Source organism: Salmo salar, chromosome ssa05 (genome assembly GCF_905237065.1).
Source record: "Salmo salar chromosome ssa05, Ssal_v3.1, whole genome shotgun sequence".
NCBI classification, from domain to species: Eukaryota; Metazoa; Chordata; class Actinopteri; order Salmoniformes; family Salmonidae; genus Salmo; species Salmo salar.
In genome coordinates this window covers 74,131,274-74,154,054 of record NC_059446.1, presented here as the reverse complement: position 1 = coordinate 74,154,054, position 22,781 = coordinate 74,131,274, and the positions used below count along the sequence as shown (strand labels likewise).

General features: G+C 47.4%; 1 protein-coding gene and 1 long non-coding RNA gene across 2 annotated transcripts in view; both read right to left on the bottom strand.

Moving 5' to 3' along the window:
* Nucleotides 1-22,781, bottom strand: part of LOC106574299 (potassium/sodium hyperpolarization-activated cyclic nucleotide-gated channel 3) — a 74,662-nt gene that overhangs the window by 30,569 nt on the left and 21,312 nt on the right. The gene's annotated exons all lie outside the window — the stretch shown is intronic.
* LOC106593397 (uncharacterized) lies at nucleotides 3,640-10,924 on the bottom strand. The gene is made up of 3 exons (XR_001325883.2): nucleotides 10,262-10,924; nucleotides 5,120-5,238; nucleotides 3,640-3,801 (listed from the first exon to the last, which is right to left on the bottom strand). It is a non-coding gene; the product is annotated as an uncharacterized lncRNA (long non-coding RNA).

The window sequence follows — 22,781 nt, the reverse complement described above, 5'->3', positions numbered from 1 at the left end:
GAGACAGTATATAACTGATACGGTATATGTCTACAGGAAGAAAGAGACAGTATATAACTGATAGCGGTATAGGTCTACAGGAAGAAAGAGACAGTATATAATGATAGCGGTAATGTCTACAGGAAGAAAGAGACAGTATATAACTGATACGGTATATGTCTACAGGAAGAAAGAGACAGTATATAACTGATACGGTATATGTCTACAGGAAGAAAGAGACAGTATATAACTGATACGGTATATGTCTACAGGAAGAAAGAGACAGTATATAACTGATACGGTATATGTCTACAGGAAGAAAGAGACAGTATATAGCTGATACGGTATATGTCTACAGGAAGAAAGAGACAGTATATAACTGATACGGTATATGTCTACAGGAAGAAAGAGACAGTATATAACTGATACGGTATATGTCTACAGGAAGAAAGAGACAGTATATAACTGATACGGTATATGTGTACAGGAAGAAAGAGACAGTATATAACTGATACGGTATATGTGTACAGGGAGAAAGAGACAGTATATAACTGATACGGTATATGTGTACAGGAAGAAAGAGACGTATATAACTGATACGGTATAGTGTACAGGAAGAAAGAGAGTAATAACTGATACGGTAGTCTACAGGGAGAAAGAGAGAGTAATACTGATAGCGGTATAGGGGACAGGGAGAAAGAGAAGATATTGATAGCGGTAGGGGACAGGGAGAAAGAGACAGTATGATACGGTAGCGGACAGGGAGAAAGAGAATGCGGTATGGGGACAGGGAGAAAGAGATATATTGATACGGTAGGGACAGGGAGAAAGAGAATACTGATAGCGGTAGGGTACAGGGAGAAAGAGAGAGATATGATAGCGGTAGGGGACAGGGAGAAAGAGAGTATATGATAGCGGTAGGGGGACAGGGAGAAAGAGACATTGATAGCGGTAGGGGACAGGGAGAAAGAGAGATGATAGCGGTAGGGGACAGGGAGAAAGAGATATTGATAGCGGTAGGGGACAGGGAGAAAGAGAGATATTGATAGCGGTAGGGGACAGGGAGAAAGAGAGATATTGATAGCGGTAGGGGACAGGGAGAAAAGAGATATTGATAGCGGTAGGGGACAGGGAGAAAGAGAGATATTGATAGCGGTAGGGGACAGGGAGAAAGAGAGATATTGATAGCGGTAGGGGACAGGGAGAAAGAGATATTGATAGCGGTAGGGGACAGGGAGAAAGAGAGATATTGATAGCGGTAGGGGACAGGGAGAAAGAGAGATATTGATAGCGGTAGGGGACAGGGAGAAAGAGAGATATTGATAGCGGTAGGGGACAGGGAGAAAGAGAGATATTGATAGCGGTAGGGGACAGGGAGAAAGAGAGATATTGATAGCGGTAGGGGACAGGGAGAAAGAGAGATATCGATAGCGGTAGGGGACAGGGAGAAAGAGAGATATTGATAGCGGTAGGGGACAGGGAGAAAGAGAGATATCGATAGCGGTAGGGGACAGGGAGAAAGAGAGATATTGATAGCGGTAGGGGACAGGGAGAAAGAGAGATATTGATAGCGGTAGGGGACAGGGAGAAAGAGAGATATTGATAGCGGTAGGGGACAGGGAGAAAGAGATATTGATAGCGGTAGGGGACAGGGAGAAAGAGAGATATTGATAGCGGTAGGGGACAGGGAGAAAGAGATATTGATAGCGGTAGGGGACAGGGAGAAAGAGAGATATTGATAGCGGTAGGGGACAGGGAGAAAGAGAGATATTGATAGCGGTAGGGGACAGGGAGAAAGAGAGATATTGATAGCGGTAGGGGACAGGGAGAAAGAGAGATATCGATAGCGGTAGGGGACAGGGAGAAAGAGAGATATTGATAGCGGTAGGGGACAGGGAGAAAGAGAGATATTGATAGCGGTAGGGGACAGGGAGAAAGAGAGATATTGATAGCGGTAGGGGACAGGGAGAAAGAGAGATATTGATAGCGGTAGGGGACAGGGAGAAAGAGAGATATTGATAGCGGTAGGGGACAGGGAGAAAGAGAGATATTGATAGCGGTAGGGGACAGGGAGAAAGAGAGATATTGATAGCGGTAGGGGACAGGGAGAAAGAGAGATATTGATAGCGGTAGGGGACAGGGAGAAAGAGAGACTAATAGCGGTTGGGGACAGGGAGAAAGAGAGACTAATAGCGGTTGGGGACAGGGAGAAAGAGATATTGATAGCGGTAGGGGACAGGGAGAAAGAGATATTGATAGCGGTAGGGGACAGGGAGAAAGAGATATTGATAGCGGTAGGGGACAGGGAGAAAGAGAGATATTGATAGCGGTAGGGGACAGGGAGAAAGAGAGATATTGATAGCGGTAGGGGACAGGGAGAAAGAGAGATATCGATAGCGGTAGGGGACAGGGAGAAAGAGATATTGATAGCGGTAGGGGACAGGGAGAAAGAGAGATATTGATAGCGGTAGGGGACAGGGAGAAAGAAAGATATTGATAGCGGTAGGGGACAGGGAGAAAGAGAGATATTGATAGCGGTAGGGGACAGGGAGAAAGAGAGATATCGATAAGCGGTAGGGGACAGGGAGAAAGAGAGATATCGATAGCGGTAGGGGACAGGGAGAAAGAAAGATATTGATAGCGGTAGGGGACAGGGAGAAAGAGAGATATCGATAGCGGTAGGGGACAGGGAGAAAGAGATATTGATAGCGGTAGGGGACAGGGAGAAAGAGAGATATTGATAGCGGTAGGGGACAGGGAGAAAGAAAGATATTGATAGCGGTAGGGGACAGGGAGAAAGAGAGATATTGATAGCGGTAGGGGACAGGGAGAAAGAGAGATATCGATAGCGGTAGGGGACAGGGAGAAAGAGAGATATCGATAGCGGTAGGGGACAGGGAGAAAGAAAGATATTGATAGCGGTAGGGGACAGGGAGAAAGAGAGATATTGATAGCGGTAGGGGACAGGGAAATGGAAACTAGAGTATAGAAAAACAATGACAGTTAGTCTGATATCCTCTCCAGACCATGTCAACATGTGACGAACAGTGTGTGTTTAGTTTAACAGTCCCAATCAGAGGTCGTAAAGCTCAAAAGGCGGAACACTTCATTGACATCATCAGGACGATACTGTAGTAGTGTTTTCTGGGCTTTGTCAACAGGGGGAGAGCGGTTGCTTGTACTGTAATTCGTGGCTGAAAGGGTTGATACAGAATATGAGGTTATTTCAGCTGTCCTCTGAGAAACACAACAGAATGTCTGCCTTACTGTCACTGGTCTGAACACCCACCCATCTCTCGTCCAATTACAGCAGTAATTACAGCAGTACAGCACTTTGACAAAAGATTCAAACGTTGACGGGGAACATTCTACTGGTGCTTAGAGAATTAGAGCTCATCGAATACCGCACTTTCAATGTCTCGAATACTGCCTTCTCATGGTACTGTACTTACAACAGATACATCATCAAGCTGTCATTTCTCATCAAAATTGATCTAAAAGGTTAGGGGTCATTTTCACAACAAGATACAGGAGATGATTCTCTGTGGTGTGTGTCATTGTCTCTCTTTCCCTGAACCGCTGGCTCACTGTACCTGTTTATGAGCATCACCCCCTCACTATCTACACCAACATTTACACCATTACCAGAAAAACAAATAATCTTCTCTGTCACTACCTTTTAACACTCTTTTCATCTTTAAGGGGTGTCTGTCTTTACAGGAAGTAAAGTATTGCAACTTCTTGCTCTTCCATCCCCCCTGGCAGTAGGCGGGTGGTGTGAGTTGGTAGGCTGGCAGGCCGGTGGTCGAGAGAGAGATAGGGCTGTGAAACACAACAGAAACTGGAGACTAAAAAAGGAGAAACGCCATATGCACTACTTCCTCTAGTGAGACAGATCTACTGGAGGCAAACTAGGCTGTGGGGTACATGAACATTCAGTAGAGTACCTTAGTCAGTGGCACAGCATCTCCACATTATGATTAAGGCCTACATGAAGTGTATTGGTTCAGATGTTTTTACTGCCCTTATATGGTAATAACCAAACAGAACATGTCCCTGACTCTGACCATTGTGTGTGAATGGAATAATGGATCATATGCAGAAACTCTATGATGACGCTAAGAGAGTAGTCGAAAAGTTCAACCCTTCTAAGAGGGGGAAAATGAGGGAATATGGAAAGGGAGTATGGATGGATGAAGGAGCTGAGCAGATAAAGGAGGACTGAATGGGTGGTGGGGGATGAGAGGAAGATACATTTGATATGAAGGAGTAAAGGTATAGAAGGAAAGGAAGGGAGGGAGGAAGCTCTTAAATCTGCTGATGCTGAGTAAAGAGGGGGACTTTGTCCTCCCCCTCTCTCCCCTTTCTCCCCCTGTCTTGTCCTCCCACTCAGCCTACTGTATGTATCTGAAACTGAAACCCCTATTGTGAACAGGGGGAATTTATATACGGGGCCACATGCCCTAATTCATATACTTACTGGAATTGGGTGACTGCCTGCTTGCGCGTGTGTGTGTGTGTGTGTCTTATCTTAAACGTTCCTCTTTCCTTTAAAGACCACTCACTGTTGTTACACCCCCCCCCTCCCCACACCACCCTACTATAACACACACACACACACACACTGGTCACACTTCTGCACGGCCCCAATCACATGATCTGTCGCTCGCTCGCAAACACACACACACCCACACACTAAGTCTAAGTACAGCGTTTGCTAAATGACTTTATGTAAATGTAGCCATTGCTGGCCCTTGGATTTGCGTGTTCAAGTGAACCGTATTCCAAACACAGAGTCCAAAACCCTGACTGAGTATCAGTGAAAGAAGACAGAGTGAGACACAATATTCTGTACAGTACACATCAACTCTGGGGGGTTCCTTCCTGACACATACTGGCCTGTACCAAAATCAGTATCTTATGGGGGTGCCATCATTCAACACATTTTAACATGTATGGAGGTCCACTGATTTTTTTAATGGGAGTGGCCTGCAGCACCCCAGGGAAGCCATGTAATATAATCTCTAGTTTCTATACCTATAGTAGGACAGGACAGGTGCTGTCAACGACTGGGACAATAATACTTTCTTTAGTTCAATGCACTTATTGTGCAACACTCTGAAAATTCCACATCTCTTACCTCCAGTCCATAAACTCAGAGGAGGACGGGTCCCTGCTCTCTTCCTCCCTCTCTATTTTCCACCTCTTCCTGTTTCGGTTCTTCTCCAGCAGAGCCAAAAGGTTTCCAGGGATACAAAGCTGAGGGGATGAGATGTTTGGATAGTTAGATTATTTGGATTTGAACAAACTTTATTGATCCCAGAGGACTGACAGATTGACACCAAGATACACATACAGTGCCTTCAGAAAGTATTCAACCCCCTTGACTTTTTCCACATTTTTTTGTGTTACAGCCTGAATTTAAAAGGGATTAAATTGAGATTTTGTGTCACTAATCTACACACAAAATTCTAGAATGTCAAAGGGGAATTTATATTGAGATTTTTATAAATTAATAAAATGTCTTGAGTCAATAAGTATTCAACCCCTTTGTTATGGCAAGCCAAAATAGGTTCATGAGTACAAATTTGCTTAACAAATCACATAATAAACTGCAGCGACTCACTCTGTGTGCAATAGTAGTGGTTAACATGATATGAATGACCACCCCATCTCTGTACCCCAGACATAGAATTATCTGTAAGGTCCCTCAGTCGAGTAGTGAATTTCAAGCACATACTGTACAGTGTATTCTGAAAGTATTCAGACTCCTTCACTTTTTCTACATTTTGTTAAGTTACAGCCTTATTCTAAAATGTATTAAATATTGCTTTTCCCTCATCAATCTACACATAAATACCCCATAATGACAAAGTGAAAAAAATGTTTTGATTATTTTTCTTATTGTTTTTTACTTAAAAACAGAAATACCTTATTTACACAAGTACTCAGACCCTTTGCTATAAGACTTAAAATTGAGCTCAGGTGCATCCTGTTCAAATGATAATTATTGAGATGTTTCTACAACTTGATTTGTCACCTGTGGTAAATTCAATTGATTGGACATGATTTGGAAAGGTACACACACCTGTCTATATAAGGTCCCACAGTTGACAGTGCATGTCAGAGCAAAAACCAAGCCATGAGGTCGAAGGAATTGTCCATAGAGCTCCGAGACAGGGTTATGTTGAGGCATAGATCTGGGGAAGGGTACCAAAACGTTTCTGCAGCATTGAAGGTCCCCGAAAACACAGAGGCCTCCATCATTCTTAAATCGAAGAAGTTTGGAACCACCAAGACTCTTCCTAGAGCTGGCTGCCCTGCCAAACTGAGCAATCGGGGGAGAAGGACCTTGGTCAGGGAGGTGACCAAGAACCCGATGGTCACTCTGACAGCGCTCCAGAGTTCCTCTGTGAAGATGGGAGAACCTTCCAGAAGGACAACGATCTCTGCAGCACTCCACCAATCAGGCCTTTATGGTAGAGTGGCCAGACGAAAGCCACTCCTCAGTAAAAGGCACATGACAGCATGCTTTGAGTTTGCCAAAAAGCACCAAAAGGACTCTCACACCATGAGAAACAAGATTCTCTAGTCTGATGAAACCAAGATTGAAGTCTTTGGCCTGAATGCCAAGTGTCACATCTGGAGGAAACCTGGCACCATCCCTACAGTGAAGCATGGTGGTGGCAGAATCATGCTTTGGTGATGTTTTTCAGCGGCAGGGACTGGGAGACTAGTCAGGATTGAGGGAAAGATGAATGGAGCAAGGTACAGAGAGGTCCTTGATGAAAACCTGCTCCAGAGCGCTCAGAACCTCAGACTGGGGCGACGGTTCACCTTCCAACAGGACAACGACCCTAAACACACAGCCAAGACAATGCAGGAGTGGCTTCGGGACAAGTCTATGAATGTCCTTGAGTGGCCCAGCCAGAGCCCGGACTTGAACCCAATCTAACATCTCTGGAGAGACCTGAAAATAGCTGTGCAGCGTCGCTCCCCATCCAACATGACTGAGCTTGAGAGGATATGCAGAGAAGAATGGGAGAAACTCCACAAATACAGGTGTGTCAAGCTTGTAGCGTTATATCCAAGAAGATTGGTGGTGCTTCAACAAAGTACTGAGTGAAGGGTCAAAATATTTATGTAAATGTCATATTTCTAAAAACCTGTTTTGGCTTTGATGTTATGGGGAATTGTGTGTAGATTGCTGAAAGAGAAAAAATGTTTTAATCCATTTTAGAATAAGGCTGTAAAGTAACAAAATGTGAAAAAAGTGAAGAGGTCTGAATGCTTTCTGAATGCACTGTATTCAACCACAAAGACCAGGTTTTCCAATGCCTCGCAAAGAAGGATGCCTATTGGTAAATGGGTAAAAAAATTAAAGAGCAGACATTGAATATCCCTTTGAGCATTGTGAAGTTATGAATTACACTTTGGATGGTGTATCAATACACCCAGTCACTACAAAGATACAGGCGTCCTTCCTAACTCAGTTGCTGGAAAGGAAGGAAACCGCTCAGGGATTTCACCATGAGGCTAAACAGTCAGAGTTTAATGGCTGTGATAGGAGAAACCAGAGTATGGATCAACAGCATTGTAGTTACTCCACAATACTAACCTAATTGGCAGAGTGAAAATAAGGTAGCCTGTACAGAATGAAAATATTATGTACAGGCATCCTGTTTGCAACAAGGCACTAAAGTAATACTGCAACAAATGTGGCAAAGCAACTCATGTATAGGGCAAATCCAACACATTACTGAGTACCTACCACTCTCCATATTTTCAAGTATAATGGTGACTGCATCTTGCTATGTGTATGCTTGTAATCGTTAAGGACTGGGGAGTTTTTCAGGATAAAAAAAGAAATGGAGCCAAGCACAGGTAAAATCCTAGAGGAAGACCTGGTTCAGTCTGCTTTCCACCAGACACTGGGAGATTAATTCACCTTTCAGCAGGACAATGGTTGAATCTGTGTTTGAATTTCACTGCTCGACTGAGGGACCTTACAGATAATTGTATGTGTGGGGTACAGAGATGAGGTAGTCAATCAAAAATCATGTTACACTATTATTGCACAGACAGTGAATCTATGCAACTTATTATGTGACTTGTTAAGCACATGTGGACTCCTGGCTTGCTATAACAAAGGGGTTGAATAATTACTGACTCAAGACATGTCAACTTTTCATTTGTAATTAATTTGTAAAAATGTCAAAAAACATAATTCCACTTTGACATTATAGGGAATTGTCTGTAGATCAGTGCCAAAAAAATCTCAATGTAATCCATTTTCAATTTCAGGCTGTAACAACAAAATGTGGGAATTTTTCTTCCACTTGGACATCAGAGTATTTTGTTTAGATCATTGACAAAAAAAATACAAATATTCAATCCATTTGAATCCCACTTTGATGCAATGAAACTTTGGAAAAGTCAAGGGGGTTGAATACTTCTTCTAGGCACAGTATACAGTATTTAATATCTGTTATGTGAGAGACAGAGAAACACAGGGAAGGAAAGGGGCCAAATATTGAGGGAATAAGGTGAAGGAAGGAACGGAGAGACAAACAGGAGATCAAAAGATAAACGAGAAGTGGTATATAAAGAGTGAATAAAAAGAAAGAAAATGAACAACCCAAACACAGTGTGTCAGATGATGTGTTAGACATGGTTCAGGGAGGAGAACAGAGAGAGAAGGTGGGGCGGAGAGAGACCACTTCCCCATGCCACAGAGCAGAAGTGGCCTACACTAACAATGAACAGGGATGGGAAACAGGCACAGCACACACCTGTGTAGGACCACAGACATCCCCAGACACTCCACTATCCCATACTCAGTGGAAAGAGCAGAGACTAATGTAATTTGGTGTTTGTGAGTGTGTACATGTGAACATGTGTGTGGTAGGGAGAGAGAGGGGTCATGAGAACAGTCCAATCTAGTAAATGACAGGAGTAATGAAGTTACCATGACACCAGAAGGAGAGATGAGAAGAGAGGGAGGGGTAGATCAGTTACCACTAAGCCAAAGACAGTCTACAGACTCTCCAGGTCTCCCAACTGTCATTTAGTTGGTAACAAGACTGCTTCAATTCAGACAAGTGGCAATTAGGGTTGACAGTGCAGAACAATGTTTCTGCTTCTCGCTCTCTTTTCTCTTCCATCTCTCACACTAAATAGTGGAATTATTCAGAGTTGGGGTTGGTGACAAATCTAATCTGCATTGCAGACGTCAACAATACCTATTTGTCAAGATCACACACGGAAACCCACTGGACAAATATTAGCCTACAAACTCTTACAGGGCAAATATATTCCTGATTCCTTCCAAGTGCACTGAAGTTTAGGTCTAGACCCAACACTGTTTGGAGAACTATTGTGTGAAAAATAAACATTTCAAACCACCAAATTAATATTGCAGACCAGAAACCCTTCAGTGGATTGGACTAATAACATGGTGCCCATAAAGTGGTAAATCAAACAACAAACTCAGACAGAGGACCAAACCCAAGCCAGTTTGGCAGGTTCAGCAGGTCTGTCTGTACCACAAGAGGGGCGAGTCAGCAACCCACACACCCCCACACACACAACACTACACTAATGCAGTCACATGCACACCTGACAGCCTCCCACCATCCATAGCCTAAGTTGTATACATTTACAAGCCCTCATCCATCCAGCATTAATATACATTAAGAACTTTACATCAGCAACAGAGCTATAGAATTTAAGATAAAGGATATGTCAAAGTGTGGTGACAACAGCATACTGAAAGGGTCTTGGAATAATAGAATTCGGGGCCAAAGTTGCCCTGTGGTGGAGCACATGGCTTATTGCCTACAGAGGCCGGCGATGTGCGTGAGAGCAGGTAAGGTTTTGGATGTCAGCCGGTGTTCGCTGCTATAATTAGAAGCCAAGCCTCCAGAAGTGTACCCGTCGACCCTGCATGTTCACCTGGCCACATCCACACAGGTAGCAACACAAAGCAACTAACCTGAGATCACATAAATATTCTCTGTTAATGTCATTTAAATAGTATGCGCTATTGTGTTAAAATAAGCCTCTAGGAAAAGAGAGCGCGAAAATCATAGGGAGAATTGTCGACACGTCACACGGGAGTTACCGAATACCCATGACGTTGTCCTCCCGTAACCTCGGTTAGGACGGGGGGGGGTCAGGGTCCGGTTGTTACAGAAAATGGGAAAGACAAGCGTAAAATCCTAACTTTAAGAATTCCATAATATCCCCCAAAAACAGAGAGCGAGTGAGGAAGTGGGTTTACCTGTGCGCCGGTGTCACCTATGTTATCTCGTCGCGTCCCACCTGACCGGCTTCTGTACTTCCTGGATTCACTCCCACCCGCCTCTCTTCCCCCCTCGTCGCTCCCCGGGGGTCACCGCTCTCTCCGCACTGTCCAAAATCTCACACCAGTCCCTCTGACGAACCACGTATCGCCCGGGAGTTTTCTGTAATATCCGCTTCTTCTTGTCTCTCTGCCGGCGTTTATATCCCCCTGCCTCGGCTCGCTCTTTGCAGACCGCCGGCTCGCTGGGCTGTTCTCCCCCCTCTCTGACTCCGCTGGCCCATTCCAACTCCAGGCAGCTCCTCCTTGAACCAGGAAGCGGCTTGCCCTACTTTACACCCCGCCGCGGATTGGCTCTGGCGGGGCTGGAGAGGGACCGCTGGGGTGGGCAGGGCACAGGGGTCGGCCACCGTGCGATAGGCCAGCGGCAGTGTCTGTCGTAGCGAGGTGGGAGGGAAGGAGGGCCGAGGTGGGCATGTTGTTATAGAGACTCCCGGGGCAGGTTGAAGGTCTGTGAGGGATCACAGCGGGTCTAAGAGGTGGGCACAGAGAGGGAGAGAATCGTTGGAGGGCATATGCGTGTGCCAGCTGCAGCGGACATTTCCACTCGCCTTAGATCGCCTTATTTAAACGTTCTATTTATGGTGCTCATGCTGTTTAACTGCCTCTGCCTGGCTGTTACTGTACATCTCTCTCCCTCTCTCTCGTCTCTCTCTCTCTCTTTCCCGTCTCTCTCTTTCCATCTCTCTCTCTATGCCCGCCTAATGCATTTCATTTGCAAATGAAGCCATGGCGACCAAGACAAGAGGTGACCATAGAGACAGAGAAACCAGCAGGTGCACATACAGTAGATATGTAGGCTACTACTCAGCCTCAGTCACAAGTCACATCCCCTGCCATATATTTACCGATAGCTATGACAAAGCAGCAGTCTCACGGTGGCTTGCTGAGTGTTAAAATAACTCCAACCTCCTTATAATAACTCTTAGAGACTTCGCCCCAAATTCTGAGAAGACTAGAAGCAGTACAGGCTACAGTAGCTGGGGGACACCCACTCTATTGAAACAGCTGGGGGACTTTCATGTAAGAATAATATCTCACTGTGTGTGTGTGTGTGTGTGTGTTTGTGATCTTGTGATATACTGAAGGCAATTCAAAATCCAATTTTTGGTAAAGAGGACATTTTCTACACTAAGTGATTCACTGTTTCCAGTCCAGAGGGAGACTGAAGTGTATATGACAACACAGGGCTGATGCAAGAATCTTGAGACACACTAGAGAGAGAATGAGGTTAGCGTCACACACGCACGGCGCACACACCCCTCCCCTCGTAGCAAACTACACACACATCAGCTTCCTGTTTGAAGTGGTAACTACACAGCAGAACAGAAGGAATCACCTCATCCTGTATCCTTTCTAAGTTTTGCTTCTAGCGCTCTTTGCTCCTGCATACCCCCCCCCCCTTCTCTCAAACACCTCCCTGTGTGTGTGAGAGAGAGATGGCAGATTTGGAAGTGATGGGAAGTCTAAATATAACATCTTGTGGTTTACCCACCCAGCCCACCCAGCCCACCTTCCCCTTGCCGCCCCCTAACCTTAAATCTGTGCTCAATCTGCGGTCTGGCTACCTATCTGGCTGCTGATGTGTGTGGTGTGTGTGACGTGTGTGTTACTGCAATTCACACTACCCAATGGGCAAAAACTGGTTGAAACGTTGTTTCTACGTCATTTCAATGAGGAAATCTAACTGGATTAGCAAAAAATCATCAACGTAAAGGCATTTTCTATTTTTTTTCATCCATTTTATAACCTAAATCCAATGACATGGTGAATGTTTTTGTTGATTTCACATTGAATTCACGTTAGTTGACAACTCAACCAAATGTAAATCAATACTAGACGTTGAACTGATGTCTGTGCCCAGTGGGTAACCTTGTTGTTCACCTACAAAGTTAAAATATTGTTTTATTGTCCCCCAAAATCTCACTGAATTCAATTTCATTGAGCAAAGAATCAAATTAAGGATTTCCTTGCAGAAGTTCAAATGCACTGACAGTAGTGGAACTAATGCACACCCTCACACAGTTGGTCCAGTAGTCAAGAGGAGTGTGTGACCCACCTGGGTGTGCTGAATCCAAGCCTACCCTTATAGACTTAATAACCTGTTACATGATGGAGGATCAGAGTTTCCACTGTCACCTCACTCTCTGCAGGGAGACACACACACTACAAATACACACACAATCCTTAACACACTGAAATATATACTGACTAAATAATTGCAATCCATTTCTCTTTCTGTCCATGTCCTGCAAGCCTTAGGTGATTCTCTAAGACATTTCGGTGTGATTCCAGTGCTGAGGCCCCAGAATAGGACTTCCCCACAGGTCCTCTAGTTCAGAGCCAGAGTGACAGGCAGCAATTACAGTCCTATTTATTCTCTACTAATCCTGTGGTCTGACACTGCTGTTAACCTCTTACATGCTGCTACACACTCCACATCTCTCCACATATACAACATCTCTTCACATCTCTCAAAATATACATCTCTCCAAATATACAACCTCTCTCCACATCTCTCCAAATATACATCTCTCCACATATACAACATCTCTTCACATCTCTCCACATCTCTCCACATATACATCTCTTCACATCTCTCCACATATACATCTCTCCACATATACATCTCTTCACATCAATCCAAATATACATCTCTCCACATCTCTCCACATATACATCTCTTCATATCTCTCCACATATACAACATCTCTCCAAATATACAACATATCTTCACATCTCTCCACATATACAACATCTCTTCACAAATACAACATCTCTTTACATATCTCCAAATATACATCTCTCCAAATATACAACATATCTTCACATCTCTCCACATATCTCTCCACAGCTCTCTTATCTCATCACAATTTAAGGGCCTGTCAGACCTCACCATGGTGAAGGAAATACAAGGTGTAACATAAACTATGTGGCTATCCTAAGCTGCTACCTTTTCCTGGAATGCAGACAGGAGTCTGGTTTAGGTGCAGAGCCCCATCTAGTGGTCAATGTGTAGATGACAGCTTGGTACTTAGAAGAGTTCACTGCTTAATGTGTCTGAAGGGTAGGCCTACATCTCTCACAAGAGTATAGCTATACAGTCTCTTGTTATACATTTAAAGTATATCTATAATCTCTAGATTTAAATCCAAAGGTATTAACAAAGTTGTTTTGTATTCTGTATATAGTATTTGCTGTCTGCTAAGTAAATGTCTGAGAACAGCCTCAGTCCCTTTAGAATCGAGTAGAATGTACACAGTAAGTCTCTATACATCCCTCTAACAATCATGCATCCCTCCAAAGATCATGATTGTTCCCTTCAGTACAATATTTAATTTCAGGCCTTAATGCAAATCACTCTGAGTGTAAATCCAGCATTCTAATGCCTCACAAACCTCCAAAGGTGGAAAATAAATCAATCACCGCCAAACACAACATAGTGTGGAAATGAGACTCTTGAACCCCCTTGAACACAGATTGGATGGAGTGAGGGAGAGAGATAGTCAGGAGGGTCAGGCTGTGTATTAGACATGGTATAATCCTTCCCTGTGCAGGAGGATATTGATTTAGTTAAGAGTCGAGAGCAACAGTGATCCCAGCTTTCCCGTCCACAGGCGTCACCTTGGATATGAGTCTGCTTCACTTCTGAAGGTGTTCAGGATTACCGGGCAGGACACACACAAGCACACACGCGCATAAGCACATGTACTCTCTCTCTCTTTCTCAATGACACCAAAGACAAACTGACTTTCTAAATGTGCTTTATTCTAGCTATTATCAAAAACATCCTTATCGTCACCATCATCATGGTCATCATCATCAATAACATCATCATGGTCATCCTCATCATCATCATCAATAACATCATCATCAATAACATCATCATGGTCATCATCATCATCATCATCAATAACATCATCATCAATAACATCATCATGGTCATCAATAACATCATCAATAACATCATCATGGTCATCATCATCATCATCAATAACATCATCATCAATAACATCATCATGGTCATCATCATAACATCATCAATAACATCATCATGGTCATCACATTACATCATCATCAATAACATCATCATGGTCATCCTCATCATCATCAATAACATCATCAGGTCATCATAACATCATCATCAACAACTATCATTCATTGATTTTGCTCAAAAGCTAAAGCTGTGATCACAAATAAAAAATAAAACATTTGGTCCTTAAATATAATCTAGGCAACATGGTATCAAGGGTTAAAAGAGGATGCTCTGTTGCTACCCACAGAAAACATCAAACAGCACTGGACATGACACCAGGACAAGGGAGGGAAGAAAGGAGGGGGGAGGGAGGGATGGATGGAGGGAGGGAATGATAGATGGAGAGATACAGTAGAGAGAGGGAAAAGTCATAGATGGAGAGAGGTAGAGAGCATCTGTGAATGTCTCTGGAACAGTAGTTAACTACAAAAGCTCTGTGAAAGATGAAAGGAGGATCAGACAGACAGAGATGAAAGACAGGATGAAAGCAGACAGGAGCCAGAGGAGGTGAGGAACGAGGGAAAAGGAGGGAATAGAGAGAGAGGCATGCATTTACAGGAAGCTAGGCGGAACAAATAAACCCACATCCACAGTTTACGAGGGAGCAGTATTAAGTGTTGCACCAAAAAACACAATTCAGTTACAGAAGTTGTGTGAACATATTGGACCGAAGCTAAACACCACACAACTTGGACAACATAACTACAAGTGGATCAATCGCTCCTATAGTTACTGATCAATATGATGATTAACTTTACAGTGATTAGTAATCTCATACTATGATTAATCATATAATGACAAAATATTACACTTTGGTGAAGAGCGAGAGGCAAAAGGGAGGTGGAGCTGGAAATCAGGAAGTGCCTATCTTATTGGTTGCCTTAGAATTGGCCAACTAACCCTCCTCCAATCAGCAGCAAGATGCAACGAGCCCCACTGCTATCTTTGTCATCATCGTCCTCATCCTTTCTGACAGCTGTATCGTCCCTCCCACTGTGTGCTACCATTATCTTTCCACTTCATCTCTCTTGCTTGCTCCAACAATCACTGACACAGATATGTATCTATATGTTTGGACTTCAAATATAAACTGTGATTCTACTCTAGCCTGCCCTAGTCACCACAGCCATAGATATACAGAGTCTGCCAAACTCGGTTTGAATCGAGAATTTTGGCATGCCATGTTGGCAACAATAGTTAAAACCTAGTCGCAACTCATGGACTGTTTGGAGGATAGTTTGTTGAACTCAAATCTGCAGTACCCTATTCCCTACAGTGTGCTACTTTAATTGGGGCATGGGGTGTTTTGTGACACAACCTACACAGTATATCTGGCCCGAAAAGTCCATCCTCCAATCAGATCATTTTCTCCAGGACCATCACATGTTGGCAGGCAGTTTTTCTCTCAGTCCCTATTAGTGTTTCCCTGTCTGAGGCAGCTAAGGGTCCTTCTTGCCCCCCTTGGGGGAGGCGGAGGGAGCAGAGGTGGCTGGGGGGCAAGAGGTTTGAGGGAGGGAGGTGGCTGGGCCTGGGACCAACTGAGTGGGTGGGAGGGTGGTAGTGGAGGTTTGGACAGGTGTTACGGCTGTGGTCAGCTTTGGAGCATGACTGGTGTAAGGGGTACAGGTAGGTGTAGGGACAGGACCTAAAGGTTGGCTCTGTTTTGGGGTATGGGTTGATGCAGGTTTGGGGGTGGAGGATTGTTTTGGGGTATGGGTAGGTACAGGTGGGATTGTGGGGGTAACAGAACATTTAGAAGTGGGTTTTGGGGAAGGGGTTTGGACTAGGGTTTGGGCTGCTGGGGTCTGTTTTGGGGTGTGGGCTGAGCCTTTTGTTGGGGCTTGAATTGCAGCATCGGAGGCGATGGGTACAGGAGTAAGAGAATGCGTAGATGTGGTGTTGGGGTATGGGTGGAGGTTTGAACAGGGGCTATATGTGAGGTATGTTTGGCAGTATGGGTAGGGGGAGGTTTGGGGGTTGGAGTTGAGGGTAGGGCCTGAGTTTTAGAACTGGTAGGTGTTGGGGTTAGAGTTTGGCTTTGCATAAGGGCAGGTGACGGGATAGAGATAGGAGTGGGAGGTTTACTGGAAGAAGGGGTGGGAATCAAGGTTGAGTTTGGAGCTAGGGTGGGAGTGGAGGCTGGGGTGGGAGTGGAGGCTGGGGTGGGAGTGGAGGCTGGGGTGGGGGTTGCAGTTAGGGTTTGGCTCTGAGTGGGAACAGGAGTAGAAACAGGGGTAGGGGGACGATTGGAGGGTTGAGAGAGGGTAGGGGTAGGGGTACGAGTCTGGATAGGGGTAAAGGCTTTAGAGGGGGTAGGGGTGGGCCCAGATAGAGGGTAAGGGGAGGGCTTGATTAGGGGGCTCTGAAGAAGAGTGGGAGAGGAAGGTAGGGAAGAGGAGGGGGGAGAGGGGGACGCGAGAGAGGACTTGCGCCCATGGGTTTGTGGAAGTGAGAGAGGGGCACTGACAGAGGAGGGAGGGGGAGTGGAGGAGGGAGAGGGGGAAGAAGAGCGAGGGGGAGGTGTAGGGATGGGTTTGGACCAAGGGGTTGAGGTGAGGGGGAAAGAGGTGGTTACAGAGGAGGGAGGGGGAGTGGAGGAGGGAGAGGGGGAAGAAGAGCGAGGGGGAGGTGTAGGGATGGGTTTGGACCAAGGGGTTGAGGTGAGGGGGAAAGAGGTGGTTACAGAGGAGGGAGGGGGAGTGGAGGAGGGAGAGGGGGGAAGAAGAGCGAGGGGGAGGTGTAGGGATGGGTTTGGACCAAGGGGTTGAGGTGAGGGGGAAAGAGGTGGTTACAGAGGAGGGAGGGGGAGTGGAGGAGGGAGAGGGGGAAGAAGAGCGAGGGGGAGGTGTAGGGATGGGTTTGGACCAAGGGGTTGAGGTGAGGGGAGTAGTTCCGGCAGAGGGAGGGATAAAGCAGGGGGGAGGAGAGGAGGAGCGAGATGGGGGTGTAGGGGTGGGTTTGGGGCGAGGGGTCAGTGGCAGGGCTGGGATGAGGGAGAAAGGAGTGGGAGCAGGGGAGGGGGTGGCAGAGGAGAGGGGGGTTTGTTTGGGGAGGAAGTGTAGGAGGCCAGGGGAGAAGCTGATATGGGTGTGGCTGCAGGTACAGCGACGGGATGTGTGTGTGTGGCTGTGTGTGTGTGTGCAGGGCAGTGTGTAGAGACAGGATCAGGGAGGGGCTGTGTAGAGCCCAGGTTCTGTGCTTGTATCTGTGCATTGAAGGGGGGCATGTGTAACCGTTGTGCTGGGACTTGTACTGGTAGGGGAGTAGTCAACACCCCCACACTGCCACCCCTGGCTAGCTGAGTCCCAGCCAGGAACGAGGCTGGCAGCAGGTTACCTCCAGAGGCCTTCCGCTGGAGAGGGGGGTGAGGCTGCATGCTTGCCCAGGATCGATGAGGCAGGGTGGGCTGCGAGGCGGAGAGGAGCCTGGCCTCCTGGGTGAGCCTCCCCAGTGCAGGCAGGCCCTGGTTGCTGCCGCCTCCGTGACGCAATAGCGCCTCCTTGGCCCCATGCTGGCCAGCCATGGAACTGCAAGTGTCTGACATGACACTGGTGGCTGCAGTTGGATTCAGGTGGTAGAACAGATGGGGTGTGGTGGCCCCTCCTACCTTGGGGATTCCTGGGGTTCCACCCATCACTGAAGAGTGTTCCGGGTGGAGGCGGAGACTGTAGTGCAGGGTCTTTCCTAATTGGACCGACGTGGAGACAGAGGAGGCCGGTGTGGGTGGGGTTTGAGCAACAGGGGGTGATATCACACCTCCCGGGGGGGCCATGGGGAAGGGCGAGGGAGAGGGGAAGGCAGGAAACCCCCCTCTAGGGGACAGCCCCCCCATCCCTCCTACCCCCATCATCCCAATGAGGGAACTCACAGAGGAGCGCGGGGGGGAGAGGGGGAAGGAGACGGAGGGCGATGGAGAGATGGAGGGGAGGAATATAGCGCCTCCTAGCACATGCTGCTGCTGTAGCTGATGTTGAAGCTGCTGCTGCTGCTGCTGCTGGTGCATGAGGGCGATGGCCACGTTAGTCGTAGCGGCCGCCGTCTGGAGCGGAGCGTGGATCAATGGAGCCCAGATCAGTGGGTGGGGCATAGGGGAGACCGTACCACTTCCTCCCGTGGCCCCTCCCCTTCCTGCAGCGGCAGCAGCGATGGCCTCCTGCATGGCTGGCATGCTGTCGTGTTTAACGATCTGCTGAACCAGCATGCTGTCACCGGAGCCCAGCCCCCCCCATGCCTAGCCCCGCCCCCCCTCCTCCTCGACCCCCACGCCCCAAACCGCTGCCCCCCGCCATGGAACCCGCCTGGGACGGCTTCCTCATCAGGATAGAGTTCTTCCTACCTGCAGAGGAGAACAATGAGGAGAGAAGAGAACAGAATGAAACGATCAAAACAGAAAGAAACTGATGGAAGGGATGGTTACTGTTCCTGTCTGACACAAATGGAGGAAAACAAGAGCAAGAAGAAAGTGGTAGAAACTAAAGTGAGGATCAAACAACACAGTTGTAACGATGCTGACAGGGCTGAGTGGCTGATTAAAGATCACAAACAGAACCAGGTATCTGCTCCGGCTCTCTGTTCTAACAGCGCTCCAACTTTTTCTAGCAGTTTCTGTATTCAATTCAATTCAAAGGGCTTTATTGGCATGGGAAACATATTTTAACAGTACATAATAAACAAAAGTGAAATAAACAATGCACATTTACAGTAAACATTGCACTCACTAAAGTTCCAAAATAATAAAGACGTTTCAAATGTCATATTATGTGCAAATAGTTCAAGTACAAAAGAGAAAATAGTTTCTCTCTCCCTTAACCTGCCTTGAAGGGCTTCTGCAACTGTAAGGTCATTTACAAAGCGCTTTAGAAATAAAATCTGAATTGATTTGAAAAATGCTATTCACTGGCAAGGTCTCTGCACAAAGCGCTATGGAAATGAAACTGAATTGAAAACTGAAAGTCATTGCAAGTAATGGACCGATTGGCAGGTGCTTGAGCCAATCGGGAGAGGCTTAGTACCGATGCGGTCCAACCGGTCGACGGCCACCGTCTCGAAGGCCCGCCTCATCATGGGGTGTTCCTCCAGGACCTCGTTGAAGCTGTCCACGCTGAGGGAGTAGAGACGACAGTACGTATCCGCTCTGACGCTCGCTGTCCTCCGGCCCCGAGTCAACAGACAGATCTCTGAGAGAGAGAGAGAGAGATGGACAGAGAGAGGAGGAAGGGCAGGTGTGGATAAAGAGGGAGAAAGGAAGAGGGGGGAGATGGACAGAGAGAGGAGGAAGGGCAGGTGTGGATAAAGAGGGAGAAAGGAAGAGGGGGGAGAGGGACAGAGAGAGGAGGAAGGGCAGGTGTGGATAAAGAGGGAGAAAGGAAGAGGGGTGAGATGGACAGAGAGAGGAGGAAGGGCAGGTGTGGATAAAGAGGGAGAAAGGAAGAGGGGGGAGAGGGACAGAGAGAGGAGGAAGGGCAGGTGTGGATAAAGAGGGAGAAAGGAAGAGGGGGGAGATGGACAGAGAGAGGAGGAAGGGCAGGTGTGGATAAAGAGGGAGAAAGGAAGAGGGGGGAGATGGACAGAGAGAGGAGGAAGGGCAGGTGTGGATAAAGAGGGAGAAAGGAAGAGGGGGGAGATGGACAGAGAGAGGAGGAAGGGCAGGTGTGGATAAAGAGGGAGAAAGGAAGAGGGGGAGATGGACAGAGAGAGGAGGAAGGGCAGGTGTGGATAAAGAGGGAGAAAGGAAGAGGGGTGAGATGGACAGAGAGAGGAGGAAGGGCAGGTGTGGATAAAGAGGGAGAAAGGAAGAGGGGGGGAGAGGGACAGAGAGAGGAGGAAGGGCAGGTGTGGATAAAGAGGGAGAAAGGAAGAGGGGGGAGATGGACAGAGAGAGGAGGAAGGGCAGGTGTGGATAAAGAGGGAGAAAGGAAGAGGGGGGAGATGGACAGAGAGAGGAGGAAGGGCAGGTGTGGATAAAGAGGGAGAAAGGAAGAGGGGGGAGATGGACAGAGAGAGGAGGAAGGGCAGGTGTGGATAAAGAGGGAGAAAGGAAGAGGGGGAGAGGGACAGAGAGAGGAGGAAGGGCAGGTGTGGATAAAGAGGGAGAAAAGAAGAGAGAGGGACAGAGAGAGGAGGAAGGGCAGGTGTGGAGCAAAGAGGGAGAAAGGAAGAGGGGGAGAGGGACAGAGAGAGGAGGAAGGGCAGGTGTGGATAAAGAGGGAGAAAGGAAGAGGGGGGAGATGGACAGAGAGAGGAGGAAGGGCAGGTGTGGATAAAGAGGGAGAAAGGAAGAGGGGTGAGATGGACAGAGAGAGGAGGAAGGGCAGGTGTGGATAAAGAGGGAGAAAGGAAGAGGGGTGAGATGGACAGAGAGAGGACGAAGGGCAGGTGTGGATAAAGAGGGAGAAAGGAAGAGGGGTGAGATGGACAGAGAGAGGAGGAAGGGCAGGTGTGGATAAAGAGGGAGAAAGGAAGAGGGGGGAGATGGACAGAGAGAGGAGGAAGGGCAGGTGTGGATAAAGAGGGAGAAAGGAAGAGGGGTGAGATGGACAGAGAGAGGAGGAAGGGCAGGTGTGGATAAAGAGGGAGAAAGGAAGAGGGGGAGATGGACAGAGAGAGGAGGAAGGGCAGGTGTGGATAAAGAGGGAGAAAGGAAGAGGGGGGAGATGGACAGAGAGAGGAGGAAGGGCAGGTGTGGATAAAGAGGGAGAAAGGAAGAGGGGGGAGATGGACAGAGAGAGGAGGAAGGGCAGGTGTGGATAAAGAGGGAGAAAGGAAGAGGGGTGAGATGGACAGAGAGAGGAGGAAGGGCAGGTGTGGATAAAGAGGGAGAAAGGAAGAGGGGGAGATGGACAGAGAGAGGAGGAAGGGCAGGTGTGGATAAAGAGGGAGAAAGGAAGAGGGGGAGATGGACAGAGAGAGGAGGAAGGGCAGGTGTGGATAAAGAGGGAGAAAGGAAGAGGGGGGAGATGGACAGAGAGAGGAGGAAGGGCAGGTGTGGATAAAGAGGGAGAAAGGAAGAGGGGGGGAGATGGACAGAGAGAGGAGGAAGGGCAGGTGTGGATAAAGAGGGAGAAAGGAAGAGGGGGGAGATGGACAGAGAGAGGAGGAAGGGCAGGTGTGGATAAAGAGGGAGAAAGGAAGAGGGGGGAGATGGACAGAGAGAGGAGGAAGGGCAGGTGTGGATAAAGAGGGAGAAAGGAAGAGGGGGGAGATGGACAGAGAGAGGAGGAAGGGCAGGTGTGGATAAAGAGGGAGAAAGGAAGAGGGGGGAGATGGACAGAGAGAGGAGGAAGGGCAGGTGTGGATAAAGAGGGAGAAAGGAAGAGGGGGAGATGGACAGAGAGAGGAGGAAGGGCAGGTGTGGATAAAGAGGGAGAAAGGAAGAGGGGGGAGATGGACAGAGAGAGGAGGAAGGGCAGGTGTGGATAAAGAGGGAGAAAGGAAGAGGGGGAGATGGACAGAGAGAGGAGGAAGGGCAGGTGTGGATAAAGAGGGAGAAAGGAAGAGGGGTGAGATGGACAGAGAGAGAAGGAAGGGCAGGTGTGGATAAAGAGGGAGAAAGGAAGAGGGGGAGAGGGACAGAGAGAGGAGGAAGGGCAGGTGTGGATAAAGAGGGAGAAAGGAAGAGGGGGGAGATGGACAGAGAGAGGAGGAAGGGCAGGTGTGGATAAAGAGGGAGAAAGGAAGAGGGGTGAGATGGACAGAGAGAGGAGGAAGGGCAGGTGTGGATAAAGAGGGAGAAAGGAAGAGGGGGGAGAGGGACAGAGAGAGGAGGAAGGGCAGGTGTGGATAAAGAGGGAGAAAGGAAGAGGGGTGAGAGAGTGGAATAAATAAGATTTTGTTGAAGAAATTGTGAAATTGAAGAACTGATTAATCTAACTCACAACCACACCTTTCCCCTTCCACTTCCCTTTTTCCTCACACTGTCCTTACCCTAACTCGTCCCTCCCCCTTCTCCCTCCTCTCCTCACCCCCAAAGTAGGACCCGTCACTGAGTTTGGTCTCCTTGTTTCCGCGGGTGAGTATGCCGACTCGTCCGTGTTGAATGAAGTACATCTTGCGTCCCACCGTGCCCTCCCGGATGATCAAGTCATTGGGCTGGAACACCTCGAAGCGAAGCTTGGTCAGCACTGCCGTCACAAAGTTAGGGTCCGCGTTAGCAAACAGCGGCATGTGAGCCACCAGGCTACGGCAGTTAAAGCTAACTATCGCCTGAGAGGGGGAGAAAGAGAGGGGGAGGGAGGGGAGAAGCTAGTTAGAATGCACAAGAACTGAATTGTATCAGTACGTTTTAATTTTCTTTCATGTAAAATGTATTTGAGGCAGTTTGAATCAACTGGTTTGAGCAGGTGTTTTTTTAGTTACGCTATAGCTAGCTTTCGTAACTTGTAACAGTGTGTGTGCGTGTGTGCC